Raw genomic sequence first — 20,806 nt, 5'->3', positions numbered from 1 at the left:
CAAAATAGGAAGTCTTTTTTCTTTGAGTTCAAAGGGACATATGAATCATTAAGACTTGATTTTGATTGGTTGAAAAAAAGAAACATTTCTGCTTTTTGTTTGACTTGTGTCTAAAGGCATGTAGTCCACAAAATATTGAATAACTGCTAAACTCCAGATTCTATAAGACTTTACTTTAAATCTTTTTTCTAATTTGAAATTTACTAAAGGGGTATGACTGAGAAATTTAGTCTTGAATTTAAGAGTTTCTAAAGGAGTATGGATGAGAGATTTGGTCCTTTATTTAAGAATTTTTAAGGGGGTATGAATGAGAGATTTGGTCCTGAATTTTATAGAGGGGGGGCTGGTCTATATGTTACATATCCCCTTTCCCATTGTAGATTGATGTGCCCATCAATCAGTCTAATCCCTTTCTTTAAACATTGGATTTAACCCTTATTGTCTATAGAAATTTTTTTATTCTAATTCCATAACCTTATAATGATGATTTAAAATTTAAGAAATATTTTCCTTCACCTTGTATAATGTCCTGCACCTAGCACTAAAAAAAAATACATAACAACAGCACTTGACATTAATTGTTATTACACATGAATACCTGGATCCAATTGTTTGTCTCTATTTGAATTATAAACAATTTTAACTGTTATATTTAATTCTCAATTGATCCCAGGCATTTTAACAATAAGGTGTAAAATATACAACATTATATAACAAAAATTACCACTGATACTTTTATTTAATTTAAACTATTAATTCACTGTTTGGCACTTTTAAGAAAGGAACGAATTTTCGTGCTTGTTGGAGGTCTATATTTACATAAGATTTTCTGCCAAGAGTATTTTTGATGTATATGCCAAAAAGAAATACAGTATATTGTATCATAGCCTTTTAGCTGTTATAAACCAACAATATTTCCTACAGTAGGGAAAGGATGTTAACGTACGGGAAAAGACCTCTCCATTTTCCTGTATTCTTACATCCTCCCTGTTAAAATGGCTTAAATATCATCAGGAGCAGTAGGGTTTAATTGATGCATCTCTTGTGCCTCAATTATATCATTATTTATCTTTCTTTGCTTCAATAGCTTTCCATAGTTAATTGTTAGTAGCGCTCTTATTGTTAATGAAATAAGAAATACCATGAATATAGTGATTATAATATTTTACCATGAGTTTGGTGAGAACAATCCGTATTGACTCTCCACGTATTTCAACCTTTGGTCTTTGTCAGTGAACAAGGGTATTTGCATATCTAACGCTTCCTTTATTTTTGTTAATTGCATTGTACCTTTAATCTTTTCTATTTTTTGCCATATGGATGTTTTAGATTCCTCATCATTTATATTCGGAATTGTGAAGGACAAGTTTATTCCTTGAAAGTTTATTATTTTTGGGCTCATGACGCTAGTGCTGGTTGTGATTAGAGGTGTTTGCACGGTTGTTTCTTTAGTTACAAGTCTGCAACCTTGTTTGATTGTAATAGTTCCAACGTCCTGTAACAATATTTCGGTTCGATAACTGGGGTCAATTTTTTCTGTATTGTTGTAGCAGGATAGGGTTCCTACCGTCTTTTTAGGTTCTGTAAATAACCATAAGTCGTTCCGTAAATTAATGAAAGTTTCTCTTTTGGTATTTCCTATTAAGGCTTCACAAGAATCGGGAATATTTTGTTGCTGTGATTCATTTAGGAATAGATCTAGCATGCATGATCCTATCTTTACGTTATATATAGGTAATGTTAGTTGGCAGACCAAGTTTTTAAATGACACACATTCTTTTAATTCTTCGGCATTTGCTAGTGCGTATTTTCTTCTGTCTTGATCTATTAACATATATTCCGCTTCTGGGATGATGCTCATGAAGGAGTTTGTCTGTTTAATGTTGATGGGGAAGGTAGATATTTTGTACAGGTCATATATGGATTGTTGATTAATTAATGGAATTGTGACTACTGCAAACAGTTGTTCATTAATCTCGGTGATATGCACCTTTAGTTTGGTATAATATAAAAACAAGTTAGCTACTTCTGGTTCTACCGGTAAGTGGGGACCAAATGTTAAGTGAGTTTTTATTTCGTTTAGGATGTTCTTAAGGTCTGAGGGATCTACTAAGTCGTAAGAAAGGGATCCTCCTGTTACTTCAAATAAAGCGAATTCAAATTTACTTACATCAGTAGCTAAGTTCAACAAAGACATAATAAAAATGTCGAGTGACACCATTGTTAGGCTGGAATCAGATATTACTCTGTCTACTTCATTTTTTAAATAGTTCATTGTTTTTACTGTTCTTGAGATTTTCTTGGATATGGCCTCAATTTTGTCTTTTTGATAGTTGGCGATCCTTGCTTGTATTTTTTGTGCATGTAGTGTTGTATTCATGGCTGTGTTGAGCCTTTTAACATTTTCTCTTAATATATTTAAATCTTCTTCGGTTGACAAAACCGAATAGTTGAGAAGCAAGCTCCCCTACTATTGGGATTAAACTTGTTGATCTTTTATATTTACTTCTCCGGAAAAATACTTCGAATATACGTGTTGTGCTTTGTTTAAGTTTTTGTATTTCTATATTGAATAGTTCAAATAACGCATCCAACCTTTGTCTATATAATATGAGGAATGCCTGATGAGTTGATATTTTATGAGCATTTTCCATGGTTAATTCCGGGAGGGGTTCTAATTCATTCTTTGCTGGTTCGTCAGCCATGGCCAGTCGTGCGCAATTTTTTTTTACCGTCTATAGTCCAACATTCCCTCCAGTGATTTTCATCTTGGCATTTTTTGTCTCCTTCCATGCATTGTGTTCTACCATAGTCGGTGTCGACAAAAGGGATCTGCCATCTAACTTGTATTCTTCCTTTCTTTGTTGACGTCCATATCCAGCTAATTGGTCGATATGGTTGCCTTACTGTTATTAAAATTTCATCGTTGTTATTAGGCATTAGTACACCAGGGATAGTTTCTATAGTAATTTCTGACATTGAGGTGTCTAACTCTATTGGTTGCGGGTCAGTAGTCGTGGGGTTTGACGTGGGGAATGTTTCTTCCACTTCTGTTATTGGGGTATGTTCAGTTTCGATTGTTGTTGGAGTAAATTCAGTTTCTGCTTTGGTCTCCTCGTTCTGAGTATCGTATTTCCAGAAGGTAGTCGTTTCGTATTTTTTTGAGGTGCTTTTGGAGATTTCCGTTAATTCGTTAGTGTTTCCTTCGATATTAGAAGTAAGATGTGGAATATGGGAGGTCGTGTTGATTTTTGTAGCTTCCGTTGTAACATTTATTATTCTACAGAAGTATTGACATTTAAACTTGTATTTCGGTTTGCTGGTGCCATTAGTGGAATTTGATCCTACTTCAATATTTTCTATACCCCTTATTATCCCTGGTATTTTATTTGTTCGTGTTACAAGGTCAGATACAATGTTTGTTGTTTGGGTTTTAATTGCAGCGGTTTGTTGTGTGTTAGGGGAAATATTTGTTATTTTTTTCGTTTCAACTTCTGTTGGCTTTATTTCAGACAAATTTATTTCTTCTTGTACGGGTTTCTTCTCAGCCTTGTTAGCTTGTTTTGGTCCCTTCCATAGTTCTTTGAAGAAATTCCATACTGTGGGCAATTCGTTTAATAATGCATATTGTCCATCATAAAATTTTCTTTGTCTAAGTTGGGTTTTAATTGGTTTAATTATATTTTGGGTCTCTTTATCGGTATCTGGGTTTTGGTTTTCGTTAATTGATCTCTTTTTTCTTTTTTCTATGGCTTTTCCGAGTCCTATAGCTTTATCAATTTCGGCCATTTTTGCATCAAAATCATCAACTATTCTCTTTATTTTGATTTTGGGATTGGTAGGGGATGGTATGTCTTTCTTTTCTTTATGGTTGCTTTTGCTTGCCTGTAGTCCCTTGTCTGATTTTAAAAATTGAAAAATTCATTCTTTCAGGTCAAATGTATTTTTCTCCAGTCTTATAACTTGTTGGAACAATGTTTCAAATGGCTCAGGGTCTAGTTTCATAAATATTTTCCAAGCGTTGTTACTAGTTAGAAGTGAATTTTCGTGTTTGAATATTATTCCATGTTTTACGACATCTTGTGTATGGGCACTTATACACATGGTCATCAAAAATGTTAAGATCATCATTTCTTATCTGTAATTAACATTTAATAAATTATTTCTTGAATAAATATGATAGAAAGGAAAAATGGATTGCGTGACGGTGAGATTTATTATATATTATTTGAATTGTTGAGCGTAGATTAATCTAAGGGGCTAATAACCTTATAGTTTAATTACCAACAATTATTGTTAAGATAGTTAATTTAAAAATATCAATAAATATCAATTAGAGCTGAGAAAGGAAGTGACCGTTTTTTTTATATAATCAATTAACAGTCAAACAGTTCGTGGTAACAAACTGTAGTAAGGAGCCACCTGGCTCAATGGTAACAAAACTTAAAAAAAAACGGAATTTTGATGTTAAAAGATATATCAAAAGAATCGAATTTTCATGTTAATTCCAAATATAAAAGTTTCATTAAATTTAGTTTTTGTCATCAAAAGTTACGAGCCTGAGAAATATTGTCTTATTTTGGAAAATAGGGGGAAACACCCCCTAAAAGTCATAGAATCTTAACGAAAATCATTCCATCGCATTTGGCGTATCAGAGAACCTTATAGCAAAAATTTCAAGCATCTATCTTCAAAAATGTGGAATTTTTTGTCAGAAGATTAATCATGGGTGCGTGTTTTTAGAAGATAAAACAATAATACTTTAAGGCTGTAATCATTAGGTATTTTAATATGTATATTGTCAACCAATTAAAGGACCAACTTGAATCTTACTAATAATTTATTAGTGACTTTCTTAAAAATTCTTGTTTTAGGCCTGGGATGGGGTTAACTCAAGACCTATTATATGTTCATTACTTGCTACTAAAAGAGAGCTTAGGGGGAAATGAATAGACATTTGCAACATTTACATTAAAGCTATTTTATTGTTTATAAAAATACCTGGATATCGAAGAAAATAATAGCACTTGCATTCTGAGAGGATCGCCGTTAAACTTCTTCATGATTTTAAACAATTAAGAACGAAAACTATTTAAAATTTTGCTAACCAAGAGGAAATTTTTCTAACAACACATATCTTATAATAGTATTAAATAATTTTTTTTTGCTTGTTACGGCCTGAATCTTGTATTACCGATTATGTAGGTGTAATAGAAGGTTTGTCCTATTTTGTTATTAAAGTTTTGAATAATGGTTTAAATTTGAATTTGGTTATAATCTAATTATGGATGGGTTAATGTAGTCTGGAGCTTAAAATGAGGAATTATTATTATATTATAAGATTATAAGGCCTAGTAACTATGTTTTAAAGATCACAGCTTTTTTGGTATACACTTTTGAGAAATAATTATAGCTATTCTAAAACTGGCATAAAATGGCTGATGGCGTCATATTGAGATATAAGAGTTTAAGTTAGTGTTCTTTTGCACTTGAACTCCTTCCAGCTTAAAATTAAGTAGCCTAGTTGGTAAAAAAAATAAAATAAAAATTAAATTTTGACTTATAATTTAAATTTAGTAGAATTTTTGGCTAACTTAAATAATAAGTCGTAGGCTTTTAGTCTTTTACAATATAAGTTTATATTGTCTCATAATTGGGAAAAGATTGTACCATAAAAAGTTAAACTATTGGATTAAAAATTTCGAAAATTTTTTACAACTTTTTGCCTCTTTTTTTTTCTTGCTTAAATGAACATTTGTTATAAATCACACATTTCCAGCCGAGTTTCAGACAAAGAGTTATTTAAACTACCCTGTATTGTGAAATTTTTGTAGGGGAAGGAAAACTATTATATTTAAATTTATACATATACGTACATATGTATTAAGCATGTAGTTTAATATAGCCTACACTTTAAAATAATAGCATTTATGTTTAATTAAAAATTCTTTTAATTTTTAACCAATGGAGTCGGTTAAGGGATTAATATAACACCAAGGGGATGGTTTATATATAAAAAAAAAAAATTTTGTGAAGAAAAAGAACTCTTACAATTAATTGGTTTGATGATGATGATGATGATTTTATTGAGTGATTAAACCTTTGCAAGTATTTCACTGCTAAATGTCTACAAACTAACACTACATAGGAAAAGAAAAAATAAACAGACAATAGAACAAGTGAAACTAATAACAATATTGATTTATGATCTTAAGGGGAATTAAGTTCTTTAGGCTATTTATTTTTAAATGAAAAGAAATGTATTTTTTGAAATAGCATATAAATTGGCTAAATTATAAGCACATAAAAATTTTACGTCAGTTTAATTTCTAATTACAAGTCATGCTTTCTTCAATAAGCTTTTGTTTATAGTACTACTTTGTTTAGATTAAAAGGAAATTAAATTACTTTATTAATAAATGCACATTTGTTCAGCGCATAATGTAGTTTGGTAAACACAAACTTATTAGAATCTTTTTTTTTTATATGCAGCACATCTAATTTTAGTCCTATGTGGCACGTAGCGCAGCGCGTAGCGGCACATTTTAATCTTAGTTAAGTTTTCCCTTTTACGGGACACAGCACAGCGCAATATGGTTCATTAAATGTTTTTTTTTCTCATTAAGTTTTTCCTTATATAGAACCTTTAGGTTAGTCAGGAAATAGGTAAGTGTGTTATTTTCATCTTGGTTGAATAAAGAGAAAAAAAAAACGTATTTTCCATTAGGTAGAAATACCTTCCTAACGCAATTATCTAGACGGTTGAAGATGTGCATTATAAATAGGGCATCTTCGATAAACCTTTAGTTTTGAAGTGCTTACTAATTAGATAAGGTCTGAACATTACACAGGTTTATTATACCCAAGTTTACGACTTGTCATTTAGGCTCATAAATAAGTTTCTCTTGACTTTTCAGAAACTTATAATTTAAAGTTTTATTAGGCTACATTAGGGGGAACATATCAAGATGTCCTTTTATTGTTTTTGGATTGAGTGCTATTTAAATTAAGGACAATGTTCTACATTGTAAGTTGATATATGCAATTTCTCAATAGGATAAGGCAACAAGATGTTGATCTTAATATTAAGGGTTCGTCTCGTTTGTCGTAATTAAAAAAGTCCTTGTCTTGTCATTCCTTGTTCAGTTATTAAGATGGAAACATCATAGTTTGTTTATCTAAGCGTGATATATAAGTATATTTCGTGAACAAAATGCTTACCAATTATAGTTATTGTGTTTTGAAGTGTTCTCAAAGTTTGGACCGTGCTACGAATCCATGTAGATTTTGGACAAGGTAAGAGGTTGTACTTTGTTAAATGTATTTGGTACCTTTAAAATTAATGAAAAAAAAAATTATTTTTTTTTATAACGCGCTATAGTTACATATAGTTATTCCGCCCTTTTTTTTTCAATGTCCAATAGTCACCACCAGAGCTCCGCCTTCTTTTTTCCTTAGCCAATCAAATCTTATCGATGATTAGGCTGTATTTAGAGAAAAAAAATTTGATCTAATTGGAGGGAATTGAAGAATTGAATTAAAATATATATATATATATATATATATATATATATATATATATATATATATATATATATATATATATATATATATATATATATATATATAAGTTATTTTTTTCTTTATTATTATAAGGGTTCAATAGGCTAAGTGTTATGATTAGATTTTCCAAATGGGGTATATTCTTATACTTATTTAATGGCCAGTAAAATCCTTACAAGATTAGCGGTTTTGGTAATTTTAAACATATTTAAATTACTGTAGGCATATGGATAAAGATAGTTATATCGAGGTTTTTTTTTTTTTTAGCAATGTTAGTGTTGGTAAGCCTAATTTATTTATAAATTTATTACCTTACAAACATATTTCCTGTTTCGTTCTCTTTCCTTTTCCTGAAACGTTTTTTTTTCAAATTTAGTTGCTTTTAGGGGCTTTTCGTCCGAATGTTATTTCTGATATTATTTTGTAATAATTTTCTTTGCTTTTTGGCCCGAACATAGATAATAGCTGTATACTCTTTACTAGTTCCCTTCAAAATCTCATGTTTTTAAAGTTGGAAGATAGGGAGGGGTGCAGTTTTCTCGCCTCTTTCCTTAGCTTGTTTACTTTTCTTATGTCTACTAACGTTAAATGTGGCTCCCAGCCTTCTTGATTTGCGAGTTGTACACCGCTCTTGGTAATTTCTTTAGTAATTTCTTCTATAACTGGATTTAAGCGTGTTTTAACTACATTTTCGTTGTCTAATTTTGCATATAGAATTTGTTCAAAGAAATCTCCGATGCCTTGAAAATCCAGATATAGTTTTTCATTTGTAAAATCTTGTTTATATTTTCCTATGGCTTTGACGAAAGTATTTTTTACGAGTTCAACTTCGCTATTATTTTTCAGATGTAAGACTTTTAACGTTAGATGGAAAGAGCTTTGTTTGATTAAGGCTTTTGTTAAGGTAGGATTTTTTTCAATTATATGTTTTTGTAAAATTGAAGCATTCATCCTTATTTGAGCGTTTTTAATCTGGACGGCGAGAAAGTAATTTGGTCGAGGTTCTTTCATTATTCCAGGTCTTTTGATAAGTCCAGTTTCTAAAAAAAAAATTAAGTTGGGTTATTTTAATAATCGTTAGGTGGAGTTAAACATGTTTTCATAAATAATTCCACGGGATTAGCTGTGTGATTACTTAGGGGTCAAAGGTTTGTTCTACAGTTGATTTCATAATTACTTGGAATATTGAAAATTGGCCCATTTAGACGTGTTAAGAATTCTTTTGATTTTGGAATGTAAGCTGACCAAAAGGTTAATTCAGATATTTGACTGTTATCTTCGAAATTATCTTCAGCGAACATTAGGTATTGTTGTAAGCTTTTAGGTATTTGAAGGTCCATCAAGGTATAATTTATATCTGCCTTCTGTATAAGAAGACGGACGCGCTTTCTACATTCTTTCTTTAAAGTCAGATGTGTTGATACATTACGGATTATTTTGAAAATTAATATTTTATGGAAATATAAAGGGTCTCTACAGCTCATTAATTTTTCGAATACGATTACATCTGTTTGAGGCGCTATTTTTGACGCAAAATTATCGTCGCATTTGCTGCAGGTAAAGATTATTTTCTTTAATTCGTCATAGTCCCGTTCATAAAGGTGGAATTGCCGGCCGTTTCCTATTAAATTACTTGCTGAGTAATGGGTCTTATAATCTTTGTAAATTTTGTATAGTATGTTTTGTTTTTCCAACATGACATTTTTATTCCTTCTTATTAGTATTGACAGAAATCTTAGGGGCCATATGATCGTATAGCCTCTTTCGTTGTAGATTCTCCAGAAATTCTCGCTGATCAATTTTGCTATTAGAGGGTATTTTTTGAGGGGGACTTTGTCAAGTAAGGTCGTAAAAGTCCAAGACGCAAGTTGTTGTTTACACTGGAAGTCTTCTTTTCTTATTTTACGAGTAAATGAACAGAATAACAAGATGAATAAAATTTTCGCTATTAAATTATTACTGACAACTATAGGAACTTCAAGTAGAAGGTAGAGAGTTTGGTAACGTAAATCTCTTGTTGCATTCTTAACGGCAGTTTCTAAATCTTGGTCCAATAATTTGTGGTCAATATTTGACAAATTTGGCAAACTTTGGGTTTTACACGGAAACCAAGTTGTTCGGTTCTTGGGGTATCTTGGGGGAGTTTTTATAGTCCTAGTTTTTACATCAAAACTTTCCCCAATCTTCAACCTGGTAAGGTTGGGATAACTTAAAGTTCTTTTTAATGACATTATATTTTTTTTTAATATCTGTTAGTTATAAGCAAGTTAGTTAGTTAATTGGCGGTTACCTGATTGACACTGGTTTCCTCTAGAATTGCGTATGACGTGTTTATTAAGGGTATTGATTTTTTCTTTTTCGCAGCCAACCAAATTTTCTTTTATTTTAATAAGTCCTTCTTTGTCTATAAATTAGAAAAATTACATAAAGGGTGTGGAAATAGCTTACTGAAACTCTATTTTAGGATCGTCAATGTCATAATTTTCCGTAATTCTTAAGATTGGTCCATTATCGGTCAGTAATTTACATTCTGATTTTAAAAGATAGGGGGTTGTAAATGTTATTTGGAAATCTTTGCTGCCTACTTTGGGACCATTTTCAAAGTACATTAAATATTTCTTTAGGACAGCGGGGATTTGGAGCTATATATAGAATAATGAATATCCCTTTTTTTAACATTTGCCGTATTTATTTCCTGCATTGATCTTTTAGACTGAGTTTATTTGAGGCTGTGTGAATTATCTTATAAATCAATTGCTTACGGAAGCATAGCGGGCTAGCTGTGTCCAGCAATTTTTCATACACAATAATGTCCTTATTTGGTAAAATTTTTGATCCAAAATTTTCATTATTCATGTAGAATTTAATTGTTACATTTTTAATTCTATATACTGTTCATCATAAATATAATGGGTTGTATTGTTTACAACCATTGGGTCAAAATCGGCACTGTACCATAAATAATTCTCATATATTCCCAACAATATATTTTCATCCTCAACTATTTTGTAATTTAAGTCTAGTAGCAACTCCAGAAACTTCAAGGGCCAAACTATTTTGAAACCTGGTTCTTCTTGCGTGTGCCAGAAGTTTTCGCGTATTAAGGATGCTATTAAGGGATACTTGGCGGGGGGCATTGCACGGAGTAGGGCTGCGAAGGTGTATAAAGCATTTTCGTGCCTATAATTGTAATCTTAACTCATTATATCTTGTGAAAAAGAGCCATATAATAAAATGATCATTCCATGTATAATGAAATCGTCTTTAAGAATGAGGGGAATTTGTAATAAAGAACTTAAAGTATTATATTGTAAGTTTCTTATTGCATTTATTATGGCGGATTCCAGGATTATTTCACGTAACTCATGGTCTATTACCGAGAGATTTGGTAAACTTTGGGTTTTATTAGGAACCCAAAATTCTTGTCTCGTAGGTATTAAGTCTTGGCTGGGTTCTAAAGCATCGGTACTACTTAAGGTTCTTTGTCGCGGCATTTTTCCCCTGTTAGTACTAGTTACGCATATAAGCTGGCTAATTAGCTAATGGGTAATTACCTTTTCGGCCTGGAGTCCTTCTGGTGTTTCGTCTAAAAAATTATACGTTTTATTTCATAAAACGTATTTATTTGAATTTTTTGATTTTAATTTGTTTTTGTACGCGTCTTTTTTTGCTTCTAGGGATTTTTTTCGCCTTAAGAAAATGTTATTTCCTCTTACTGCGTATTCTTGGGACGTTGGGTCATACATAAATTTGGCATAATGCCGGATTTCGTCTAAGGGGTGGTGTACTCCTTCGTACTTGGTACAATTTTTATTTTCTTCAATTTTATAACAAATTTTAGGTGGTCTACATTTATCGATTAAAAGTAGATCGGTTTGAGTGGGGCATTTACAAAACCAATAGCTTATATTAAATCTTTGTTGTAGTTTTCTTATTAATAGTTGAAGGCTTGTTAAATTCTTTCCGTTTTTACTTTTATTCGAAAATTTAATTTTTACTTCCCCTCTCGCAGGTTGGTACTTCGGGGTATTTGCTAATTTTAAGCCAAATCTATAGGTATGAGGATTGAATTTTGTTAAATCATAATTAAGGTACCACGTTTCAGCGTACACTTCTTTACCATTCTCGTCTTGAACTAAGATCGCAGCCGCGTATATAACATTTTCTTTAGCATGAATAATTGAAATAAATTCCGTATCTATAATTGCTTTGGACATATTTTGGTAGTAGATGGGGTAATCAATTAAATTTAGAAGGGTTTATTAACTTGGAGGAATTGTAAATTTGTAATTTGAATAGTAATCAGAGAAATCAGAGTAATCAACTTATAAGGATTTATATTCGAATTTGTTCAAAAAATGTGCGAGTATTGTATATTATGGGTAGAATTGGTTGGTATAATATAGATTGGGGGAATGAAGAAATAGTAATTGGGAAATCGAACGGATACTGCCTATGAACCCAGACAAAATTCGTAAGCAGTATCTGCACCAACTACCGACTATTGGCTCACAGGGAACTTGGATTACAATTTAATTTCACTTGTCACTTTATCACTGGCTGTAACAATGAATGAGTTGCTTTCACGGAGTCCTCTCAAGTTGTATGCGGAAAGGCAAGCTGAAACACGCCTAGCCTTTCCGCCACAACCCGCAAGGGCGCCCGTTGTCGTTCAATTCCAGGTTGCGTGTATAGTATACTGCTTCTAACTTCGGTTGCAATTCTTATTTCTAAACTAAATCTTCTTGTTTCGTATGCGTAAGCTATTGCAATATTAATAAGCTTTCTAATTAATGTTTTGTTATTGTTAAATTATTCTTATGATATGATATGTTAACAAAGCGACGGGTTATATTATTGGAGAAATTAAAGTTCAAGAATTAGGAAGAATCTCGCCCACTTATCTAGCGAAACGTTTTGCCGACGGGTCAGTTCTAATTTTAGGCGCAAACATTTAGAATTTTATGTCACAAGAATAAGGGGTTTTTATTTTACCCTATATATATATATATATATATATATATATATATATATATATATATATATATATATATATATATATATATATATATATATATAGGATATTTATGGGATCAGTTTGCAATAGGGAAATAGCAATTAGAAAATTATGGGCAACAAATAGGAATACATTTATTTCTTGGCAACAGTTTGCGAGGGCCCTGTTGGCGCTAAATTTTTTTATTTATCTTTGGGATAATAAGGGATAATAATTAGGTGTTTGTTAAACTATGAGACAAATGTATATAAGGTTACTTCGAAGATAAGGTTTAACTTCCTGTTAGGCCAGTGTTAGTTATAGAGGTATTAAAAAGTCTTAACGCTAAGGAATTACTTTGCGGTAGAAAAAAAAATATTAAGAAAACGATAGCACTCTTGTGGTTATTCTTGTTAGAAAGAATGATTCGGAACTTACTTAGAATAATGAGCACTTTTTGACAAGGTAGGCTAATTTTTCAATCGGAGTCTTAGCAAGCTTTCTGGAAAATACTTTCTTTTAGGGGTGTTTTATTACAGTGGTTTCTTGGCGAGAAAAAAAAATTAAAGTAAATTAAAAATTTTTTGAATCATACATTGATTTTGTCATTAAATGACTATTTTTTTTGTACCCCGGACTGATAGATTGCTTATTAAAAATCTAATTTATCTGGTTTTTTGACAACTCGGCCTGACCTTGTTGTTACTTCTTCTTCAGTAGACTCAGTTTTTTTTCTTTGGCTTCGCTAAAGATATTAAATCAAATTTTTTATATTGTTTCTTAAGAAATTTTTGACCTTTCAGTTGTGCCTTTTTAGCCTGGGCGGTTGCACTCTGTGGTCTTATTCCTTCCACGTCTTTGAGCTTATCTGCGCCTGATTCACTGTCAGTATCTGAGGAACTAGTAGTTGTAGATTTAGTATCTGGTTCTCTTGAAGTAGAAGCTTGAGATTTAGGTGTTGACCCAGTCTGACCTTCGTGAATTTCTTCACCTCGCGAAGTAGAGGGTTTACTGATTGATTCTTCCTGTTGGTTTCTTGGCTCGGGAGAATTGAAGGATTCTTGGGAGCTTTGGGAGGATTCAAATGTCTTCTTGTGGTGCCTCCATTGCTTCAAAGCCATATCTTCCAGAGGGTGGGGAACTGATTGTATTAAGGTTTCCTTCCAAGATACCCAGTCCTTTGGTTTTGCTTTTGAAACGGTTATATCGTGATACTGGTGTTCATCAGTAACTGGATTAGTATTAAATGTACTTTGTCTAGTCTTAATTGGGTAATTAATAAGATCCATGGGTTCTCGTAATGTTTGTTTTTGGGGTTGGTTGATCTTTTCTGACTCTATGTCACCAGGGGTCTGTATAGCCTTATTTAATTCATCGTGTAACGAAAAAGGTCTGTCTATCGGTGAAACAGGGTTTACCAAATTGTCGGGGAAACGTTTTGGAGGGTAAGGGGTTGAAATCCGATCTGGGAAAAATTGCGTTTGTGGAGAAATTGTATAGTCCAATGCTTCTGACTCCTCACTTGAAGACGAGTCGCTTTTCTTCTGTCTCCGCGTGACGGGGGTACTTTTTTTTGGGGGGGGGGGTAACCATATTTGTCATCGTTAGAAATTCATTAAATTTTTCCTCGTCACTACTATTCTCAAAACATCCTTGTTTAAAATTAAAAGGTTTAAGCTCACTTAGTCTAGAGCGAGGTGGTTCCTTTTCGTCTTCCGAGGTATTTGATGTTGAAGGTCGAGGGGTCCATGTTTCTGTGAATTTTGCCCTTTTTATATGACTAATATGCGTTTTATAGGTTTTTCCCGTTTTTGGTTTTAATAGTTTAAAAGCAACTTTATTATGATATTTCTTAATTATTCTGTAAGGGCCAGTGTATCGATTAGAGAGCTTTTTGCCGTCCGATTTGGTTTCATTTTTTAAGTAAACGCAATCTCCTACTTGAAAATCGAGTTCACCTTTAACATTTAGGATATTTTTGGCTTCTTGTTTCCTTTTTGATTTTTCTATTTCTTGTTATACTAGTTTATATGTTTTTCTCATTCTATTGATAAATTCTTGTTTATAATCTTCAGAGTCATTATAGTATTGTCTTGATTCTGTAATTTCATTATACGAGATTCTAAATTCTCATCCGAATAATATATAAAATGGGTCATCACGAATAACCTGGGAATAAGCTGTATTAATCACATTTGTTAAATAAGGTAAAGTTTCGTGCCAATCTCTCCGATTTTCTCTTGTATAAATGCTTAAAATATTAGAGAATAGCTTGTGTCTGTTCTCGATTTTTCCATTGGCCTGGGGGTGATAGGGGGTCGTTACCAATTTCTTTATTTGAAGAAAAGACATTAAATCCTTGGTTACTTTTGATACAAAATTAGGACCGTTATCGCTTAATACTGTATTAGGAATACCGAAATTAAGAAATATTTTAGCAAGGCCTTTTTAGGTCGTGTAAGTACTTAGGTTTTTCAAAGGTTTAGCAAAAGTGAAACCAGAAAAATGATCTATTATTGAAAGTACGCAGGTCTGTCCCTTATTGGAAGTGGGTAGTCCTCCGCTAGTACCATATAAATCAAATGAAACTATATCAAATGGAAACCTGGCCGTAGGAGTCCTTCCAATAGTTGGATTAGGGTAAATTTGGGATTTTTTCTGAAATTACATGTTTCACAAGTATTGACATAATTCTTCAACTTTGTTAAGGCGGAAGTGACGAAGAAGTATTGTTTTAATCTATGGAAAGTCTTATCTAATCCTAAATGACCTCCCACGTCGGAATGAAAAAATTCAAAAGCGGGTTTTTCCAAAATTTGGGGTAAGACTGGTATAATGGAAGTTTGATTTCTGTTATTGTTATCGGTCATTATTCTACATAATATTCTTTCATCCAAATCGTAATAATAATTATCAATTTCTTTTTTGAAAGATTTCATTTCATCAGGTAGATCTTTATCATACAAGAAATATTCTATTAGAGCAGCACAAGTATTGTCTTTCTTTTGATATATTTTTATATTATTTAAGGATAGTGGGCTGTCTTTGTGTTCATCCTCGACCGAATTATTGGTTTTCATTTTTAAACTTTTATTTTTTAGAGCAATTTTTGCTTTTATCGTGTTAACTTCTTCATTTTCATCTTCTAAGGAAGTATTATCTAGAAATCTACTAAGATAGTCGCATGGGGCGTTTTGTTTTCCCTTAAGATGTTCAAATTCATAATCCAAGTCTAGTATTTTCAATATCCATCTCGCGAGGATTCCCGACGGCTTTTTGAAAGTTTGCAAGTATTGCAGGCTTTTGTGGTCCGAACGCAGTTAAAATTTTCTGCCTACCAAATAGTGTCTGAACTTGTCCAAATGGTGTATAATCGATAATAATCCAAGCTGTGTAGCAGAATAATTACTTTCTCCGGGTGTCAGGGTACGAGAAGCGTACGCTATTACTCTTTCTTCCTCATTTATTATTTGGGAGAGAATTGCCCCAATTCCCTTGTTTGAGGCATCCGTTGTAACAACGAATTGTCCTGTTTGAAAATCGGGTAGTGATAAAATAGGTTCTGAAGTTAGAGCCTTTTTTAAATGATCTAATGAATCCTGAGCTATTTTAGACCAAGCAATTTTTTGTGGGTTGCCTCTCGTGAGGTCCGTTAGAGGTTTCGCTACTTGTGCGTAATTCCTTATAAATTTTCGAAAATAACTCATTAAACCTAAGATTCCGCGTAATTGTTTAATAGTTTGGGGGGGGGTTATATTTTTTAACAGATTTTATCTTTTCAGGGTCTGGGGAAATTTGTCCTTGTGTTACGACTACTCCTAAAAATTTTAGTTTTGTTTGAAAAAGATTTACTTTTTCAGGTCTACATTTTAAATTACCTTCTCTGAATTTTTCAAATACTTTTGCTAGGGTTACTAAATGGTCTACCGTATCTTTGTCCATAGCTATGACGTCGTCAACAAAATGAATTATGTTATTTAGACCTCTTAATAAATGAAGTAGGGGTCTACACAATGCCCTTGAACTAGTTTTTAGTCCAAACGGTACTCTTAAATATTCATAAGAGCCACATTCTGTTGTTGAAAACGCTGTTTTTAAAACATCCCCCTCTGCTATTTTTACTTGATGATAGCCTTGTGTCAAATCTAGGGAAGTAAATATTTTATTTTTATTTGATATGGAATCTAGAATTTCGTCTTTTCTAGGTAAGGGAAATTTGTCACTAACTACCTGTTTATTTAGGGCTCTATAATCTACTACAAGTCGAAGATCATTATTCTTCTTCGGCACAAGTATAACGGGGGCAGAATATGGGCTTATACTTGGCCTTATGATTTCATTTTTTCGAGTTCCTGTATATTAGCCATTCCTTATGTTTATAAGGGATACGGTAAGGTTGTTTTGCCACTGGCAGCCCCGTAGTTTGGATTGCATGTTCATAAAATGTAAGTCCTATGTCGTCTTCAGATGTCGAAAAGACATCTCTATATTCCCATAATAAGTCGCATAATTTTTGTTTTAATGGAATGTTGGTTATGTGACTTAGTTCGAATTTCTCAAGAAATTTAGATCTTGTTAGGGGGTATTCCTTGTCAACGTGAACATTGATATTATTCACTAAGTTTTTTTTCCGAATTTTTCCAATTGTTAATATCGGCTTCCGATACTACTTGTATCTTTACAAAGCATGTTCCTTTGCTTAGGGTAATTAGGTCATTTTCATGGGTGTTCGTTATCCAAATGTAACCTTCACCCTTTTCGTAATTTATAATCTGTTCTTTACAGGTTATATATTTTGGGATATCCTCCGACGGCGAGGCTACCCAAATTTCATTTTTATCATTTATTGGTTCTAACATTTGTGATATTTGCACTCTCTGCATTGATTTAGGGAGAATCTTAGTTTTTCGTACCGCAAATCCATAATACTTTTTGGTATTATTTTCTTCCATTGAATTTAGAATATTCTCCGCTGGTTTTTTTCCGGGAGTTTCTATACTTTCTAGTTTTTTCCATAAATAAGAAATTTCTTGAATTTGTTTATTCCCATGCTCTTTCATGTTGCCTATGTTCTCCCTTACCTTGTTTGCTTGTATGTTATTTATTATCGATTTGGTTTCCGTCGGATAGATAAACTTTGAATTTGCTACATCTAATAATATTTTATTTGCTTTTAAAAATTAGCGCCTATGATGGCTTGGTATGGGAAATTCTTACAAATTATAAATCGAGTATAGAAATTTCTGTTATCTTTACGTAAGGCTAGGTACACAGTTCCCTTTACATCCAGCTCATGTCCGGTTACGCTTGATAAATTGGGACAAATGTTGCTCATTTGTCGTTTAATATAATTGGGTAATCTGTTAAATATGGATGTATTTATCACGTTTACTGTTGCCCCTGAATCTATAAGGGCTGAGAAATAAATATTCGCTGCATTAAAATTTTCAAATATCGGTAACATATTATTATTATTTGCACTCAAAAATGGTATTATCACTGGTGGGGACCTATAAATTATTTTGCCACCAAATTTTGGCCCTACGAATTTTGGAGGCTTGAATCGTTTCCCTGGGGTTCCCAGATGTCAGATGTAGAACTTTTATTGATCTATTTTGATTTCCTTGATTATTATTTGAGGTGGAGCTGTTATATGGTTGCCGTCGGCTGATATAATTACTTCTTGTATTTCTATTCCAACTATTACTAGGTTGATTTGTCCTTCCACGATACCCTCCGCGATACTGAGACGTATTGCGTTGGAAATTTTGATTTTGGGTGGGGTAATTACCTCTTGTTACAAATGTGTTCCCTCGATTGCCTCTAGGGGCGTACCCACTATAGTTTGTCCCCCTGGACAAACGGTTACTCGTTCCCCTAAAATTAGGGCGATAACTATTGTTTGCAAAACAATTTCTTGCAATATGTCCTAACCGGTTACAGGTGTAGCACCTTAGTGGTTCATTATTAGTTTGTGCCCTCAACTGATTATTGGGGGCAAAACGTACTTGTCTTGGAGGTGTGGTAGTTCGAATTTGATTTCGAACTGGTTTTGGCGATGATTCACGGGAGAAAAATCGTGGAGAAGAATCTCTTGATTTTACAGGGGTTTTACTTTCTACAGCATTTATTGATAGGTTTTGATGTTGTAGGACAATCGAATCGATTTCTACGGCTCTCTCCACTTCCTGAACTGCTAGTTCTAAGTTATCAATATTTTTAGCTATCAAAAGGCGGTATAATTTTGGGTTGAGTCCCTGTTTAAATGCATTGAGTATTATTTTTTCATATAATTCCCCTTCTCCTGAACCATATCGCGCTTCTGTTGCGATTCTAATTTTATGCAAGTACTCACGGACGTTCTGGGTCTGTTCGAATGTAACTAGGCCATGTTTCAGTTTATTCAATGAACTTGTGTCAATGAATCTTTTCTCGAAGGCCTGTTGCAATAATTCTATTGAGTTAATTGTTGAGGTTGCTTCTGTGCCTATTGTATTTTCGATTTGTTTTAGAAACGTTAGTGCCTGTCCTTTCAGTCTTAAAAGTAACATGCTTTTTAATATTTTTAAGTCAATTTTTGTCATTTCTATGAATTGTCCTAAATGTATGTTGAATTGGTCAACATCCGTATCTCCTTCATATTCTGGTAATGATTTTGCAATTTCTACCGAAGTTGCGATAATTTGTTGCGCTTTTAATATTTCATCTTGTATCTGGGCCATATTTATTGTAGTCTTTTTTTAAGTATGCGGTATAAAATAATTTTAATAGTTTTTTAATTTTATCACCGTTTTATTTTAATTTTTAAAGATTTTGATTATTTTTAAATTGGGTATACCTATATATAAAAAAAATGCAAAAATAGAATAATATTGCACTGCACTTAAAAATCAAAAGATGATTTGTAAATAATCATACTTGTCCATGTTAGTAGGCATTCATTGTACATTTATTTTCAGTTCCTTTTACTGTCTTCTTTTTCTGGCCGCGCTTTTGGTTTTTTCTGGCCGCGGGGGGTTTTGGTGAAATAACGAGTTTGGTTTGAGGTTTAGCTTAAGGGGGATTTTTGCCGTGAGGTACTTTTGGCTTCTCGAAGTCTTGGTAGCTTAATGTGGATATGAGATATGGGAGCTAAATTACTAACAGAATAAAAAGGCTTTGTAGATAGTCCCCAGCAACCTGGGAGACAGAATCATCTCAGTGATGTTCGAGGTCTCCTGAAATAATATAGATTCCCTTGGGACCGTACCTGAAGACTAGAGGAACTGTACCTGATGCCCTAGTACATAGACAAAGATGATTAAGGACAATAAGTTTTTATTTACTTACAGCATACAACTCTGAGTAAAACAACTCCAATAATTTACAGCATGAAAGAGTACACATGAACACTGTAACTTGACTGTAATACCACTGATTCCCAACTGCCTGAGTCCAGCTAATATATGTCCAAGACTTGATTTCTAAACAAGAACTTGGGGGACGACTTGTGCAATTGACCTCTCCTAAAGATGTCGCAATACGACTGGTTTTCCCACTTGTGAAGCAACCAGTTTCTACTCTCAAGAGACAAAATAGGAAGTCTTTTTTCTTTGAGTTCAAAGGGACATATGAATCATTAAGACTTGATTTTGATTGGTTGAAAAAAAGAAACGTTTCTGCTACAGGCACGTAGTCCACAAAATATTGAATAACTGCTAAACTCCAGATTCTATAAGACTACTTTAAATCTTTTTTTCTAATTTGAAATTTACTAAAGGGGTATGACTGAGAAATTTGGTCTTGAATTTAAGAGTTTCTAAAGGAGTATGGATGAGAGATTTGGTCCTGTATTTAAGAATTTTTAAGGGGGTATGAATGAGAGATTTGGTCCTGAATTTTATAGAGGGGGGGGGGCTGGTCTATATGTTACACAACCATCCTCATCACTAACCATTGATTCTACAGGATTTAATCCTTATTTTGCTGGAAAATGCAATTTAAGGTAATTTAAACCACATTTTCAATTGCTCTATGTATAGGTATATAATTAAACAAACTCAATACCATCTAATTATTTGTCACACAAATAAACAGACTAATAGTGACAAGCTAGACTAGATGGCATTTGGACATTTGTTTATAGGCTAAATGCTTTTCAAGACTTATAGAATACACACATATTTAGAAATATGGTAGAAAAACTAGAAATACAAGGAAAGAAGTGAAGATAAAGGTTCTCCCCCTAGAAAACATGTTAACTAGGAT

At 32.7% G+C, this 20,806-nt stretch overlaps 1 protein-coding gene across 5 annotated transcripts in view; it reads left to right on the top strand.

Annotated features, from left to right (window-relative positions):
- LOC136031791 (uncharacterized) overlaps window positions 1-20,806 on the top strand; it is a 68,048-nt gene that overhangs the window by 2,035 nt on the left and 45,207 nt on the right. The window contains exon 2 of one of the 5 annotated variants that reach the window (XM_065711590.1): window positions 8,410-8,467. The exons of 3 other annotated variants lie outside the window; for them this stretch is intronic. The gene's annotated coding sequence lies outside the window, so the exon portion shown is untranslated. Of the gene's footprint in view, window positions 1-7,167; window positions 7,297-8,409; window positions 8,468-20,806 lie in introns of those variants that run through there. One more of the 5 variants, XM_065711609.1, reaches the window with a different exon arrangement.

Source organism: Artemia franciscana, chromosome 1 (genome assembly GCF_032884065.1).
Source record: "Artemia franciscana chromosome 1, ASM3288406v1, whole genome shotgun sequence".
In the NCBI taxonomy this organism is placed as follows: domain Eukaryota; kingdom Metazoa; phylum Arthropoda; class Branchiopoda; order Anostraca; family Artemiidae; genus Artemia; species Artemia franciscana.
The sequence above is the reverse complement of the archived record's forward strand: the minus strand, read 5'-3'. Positions and strand labels throughout refer to the sequence as shown.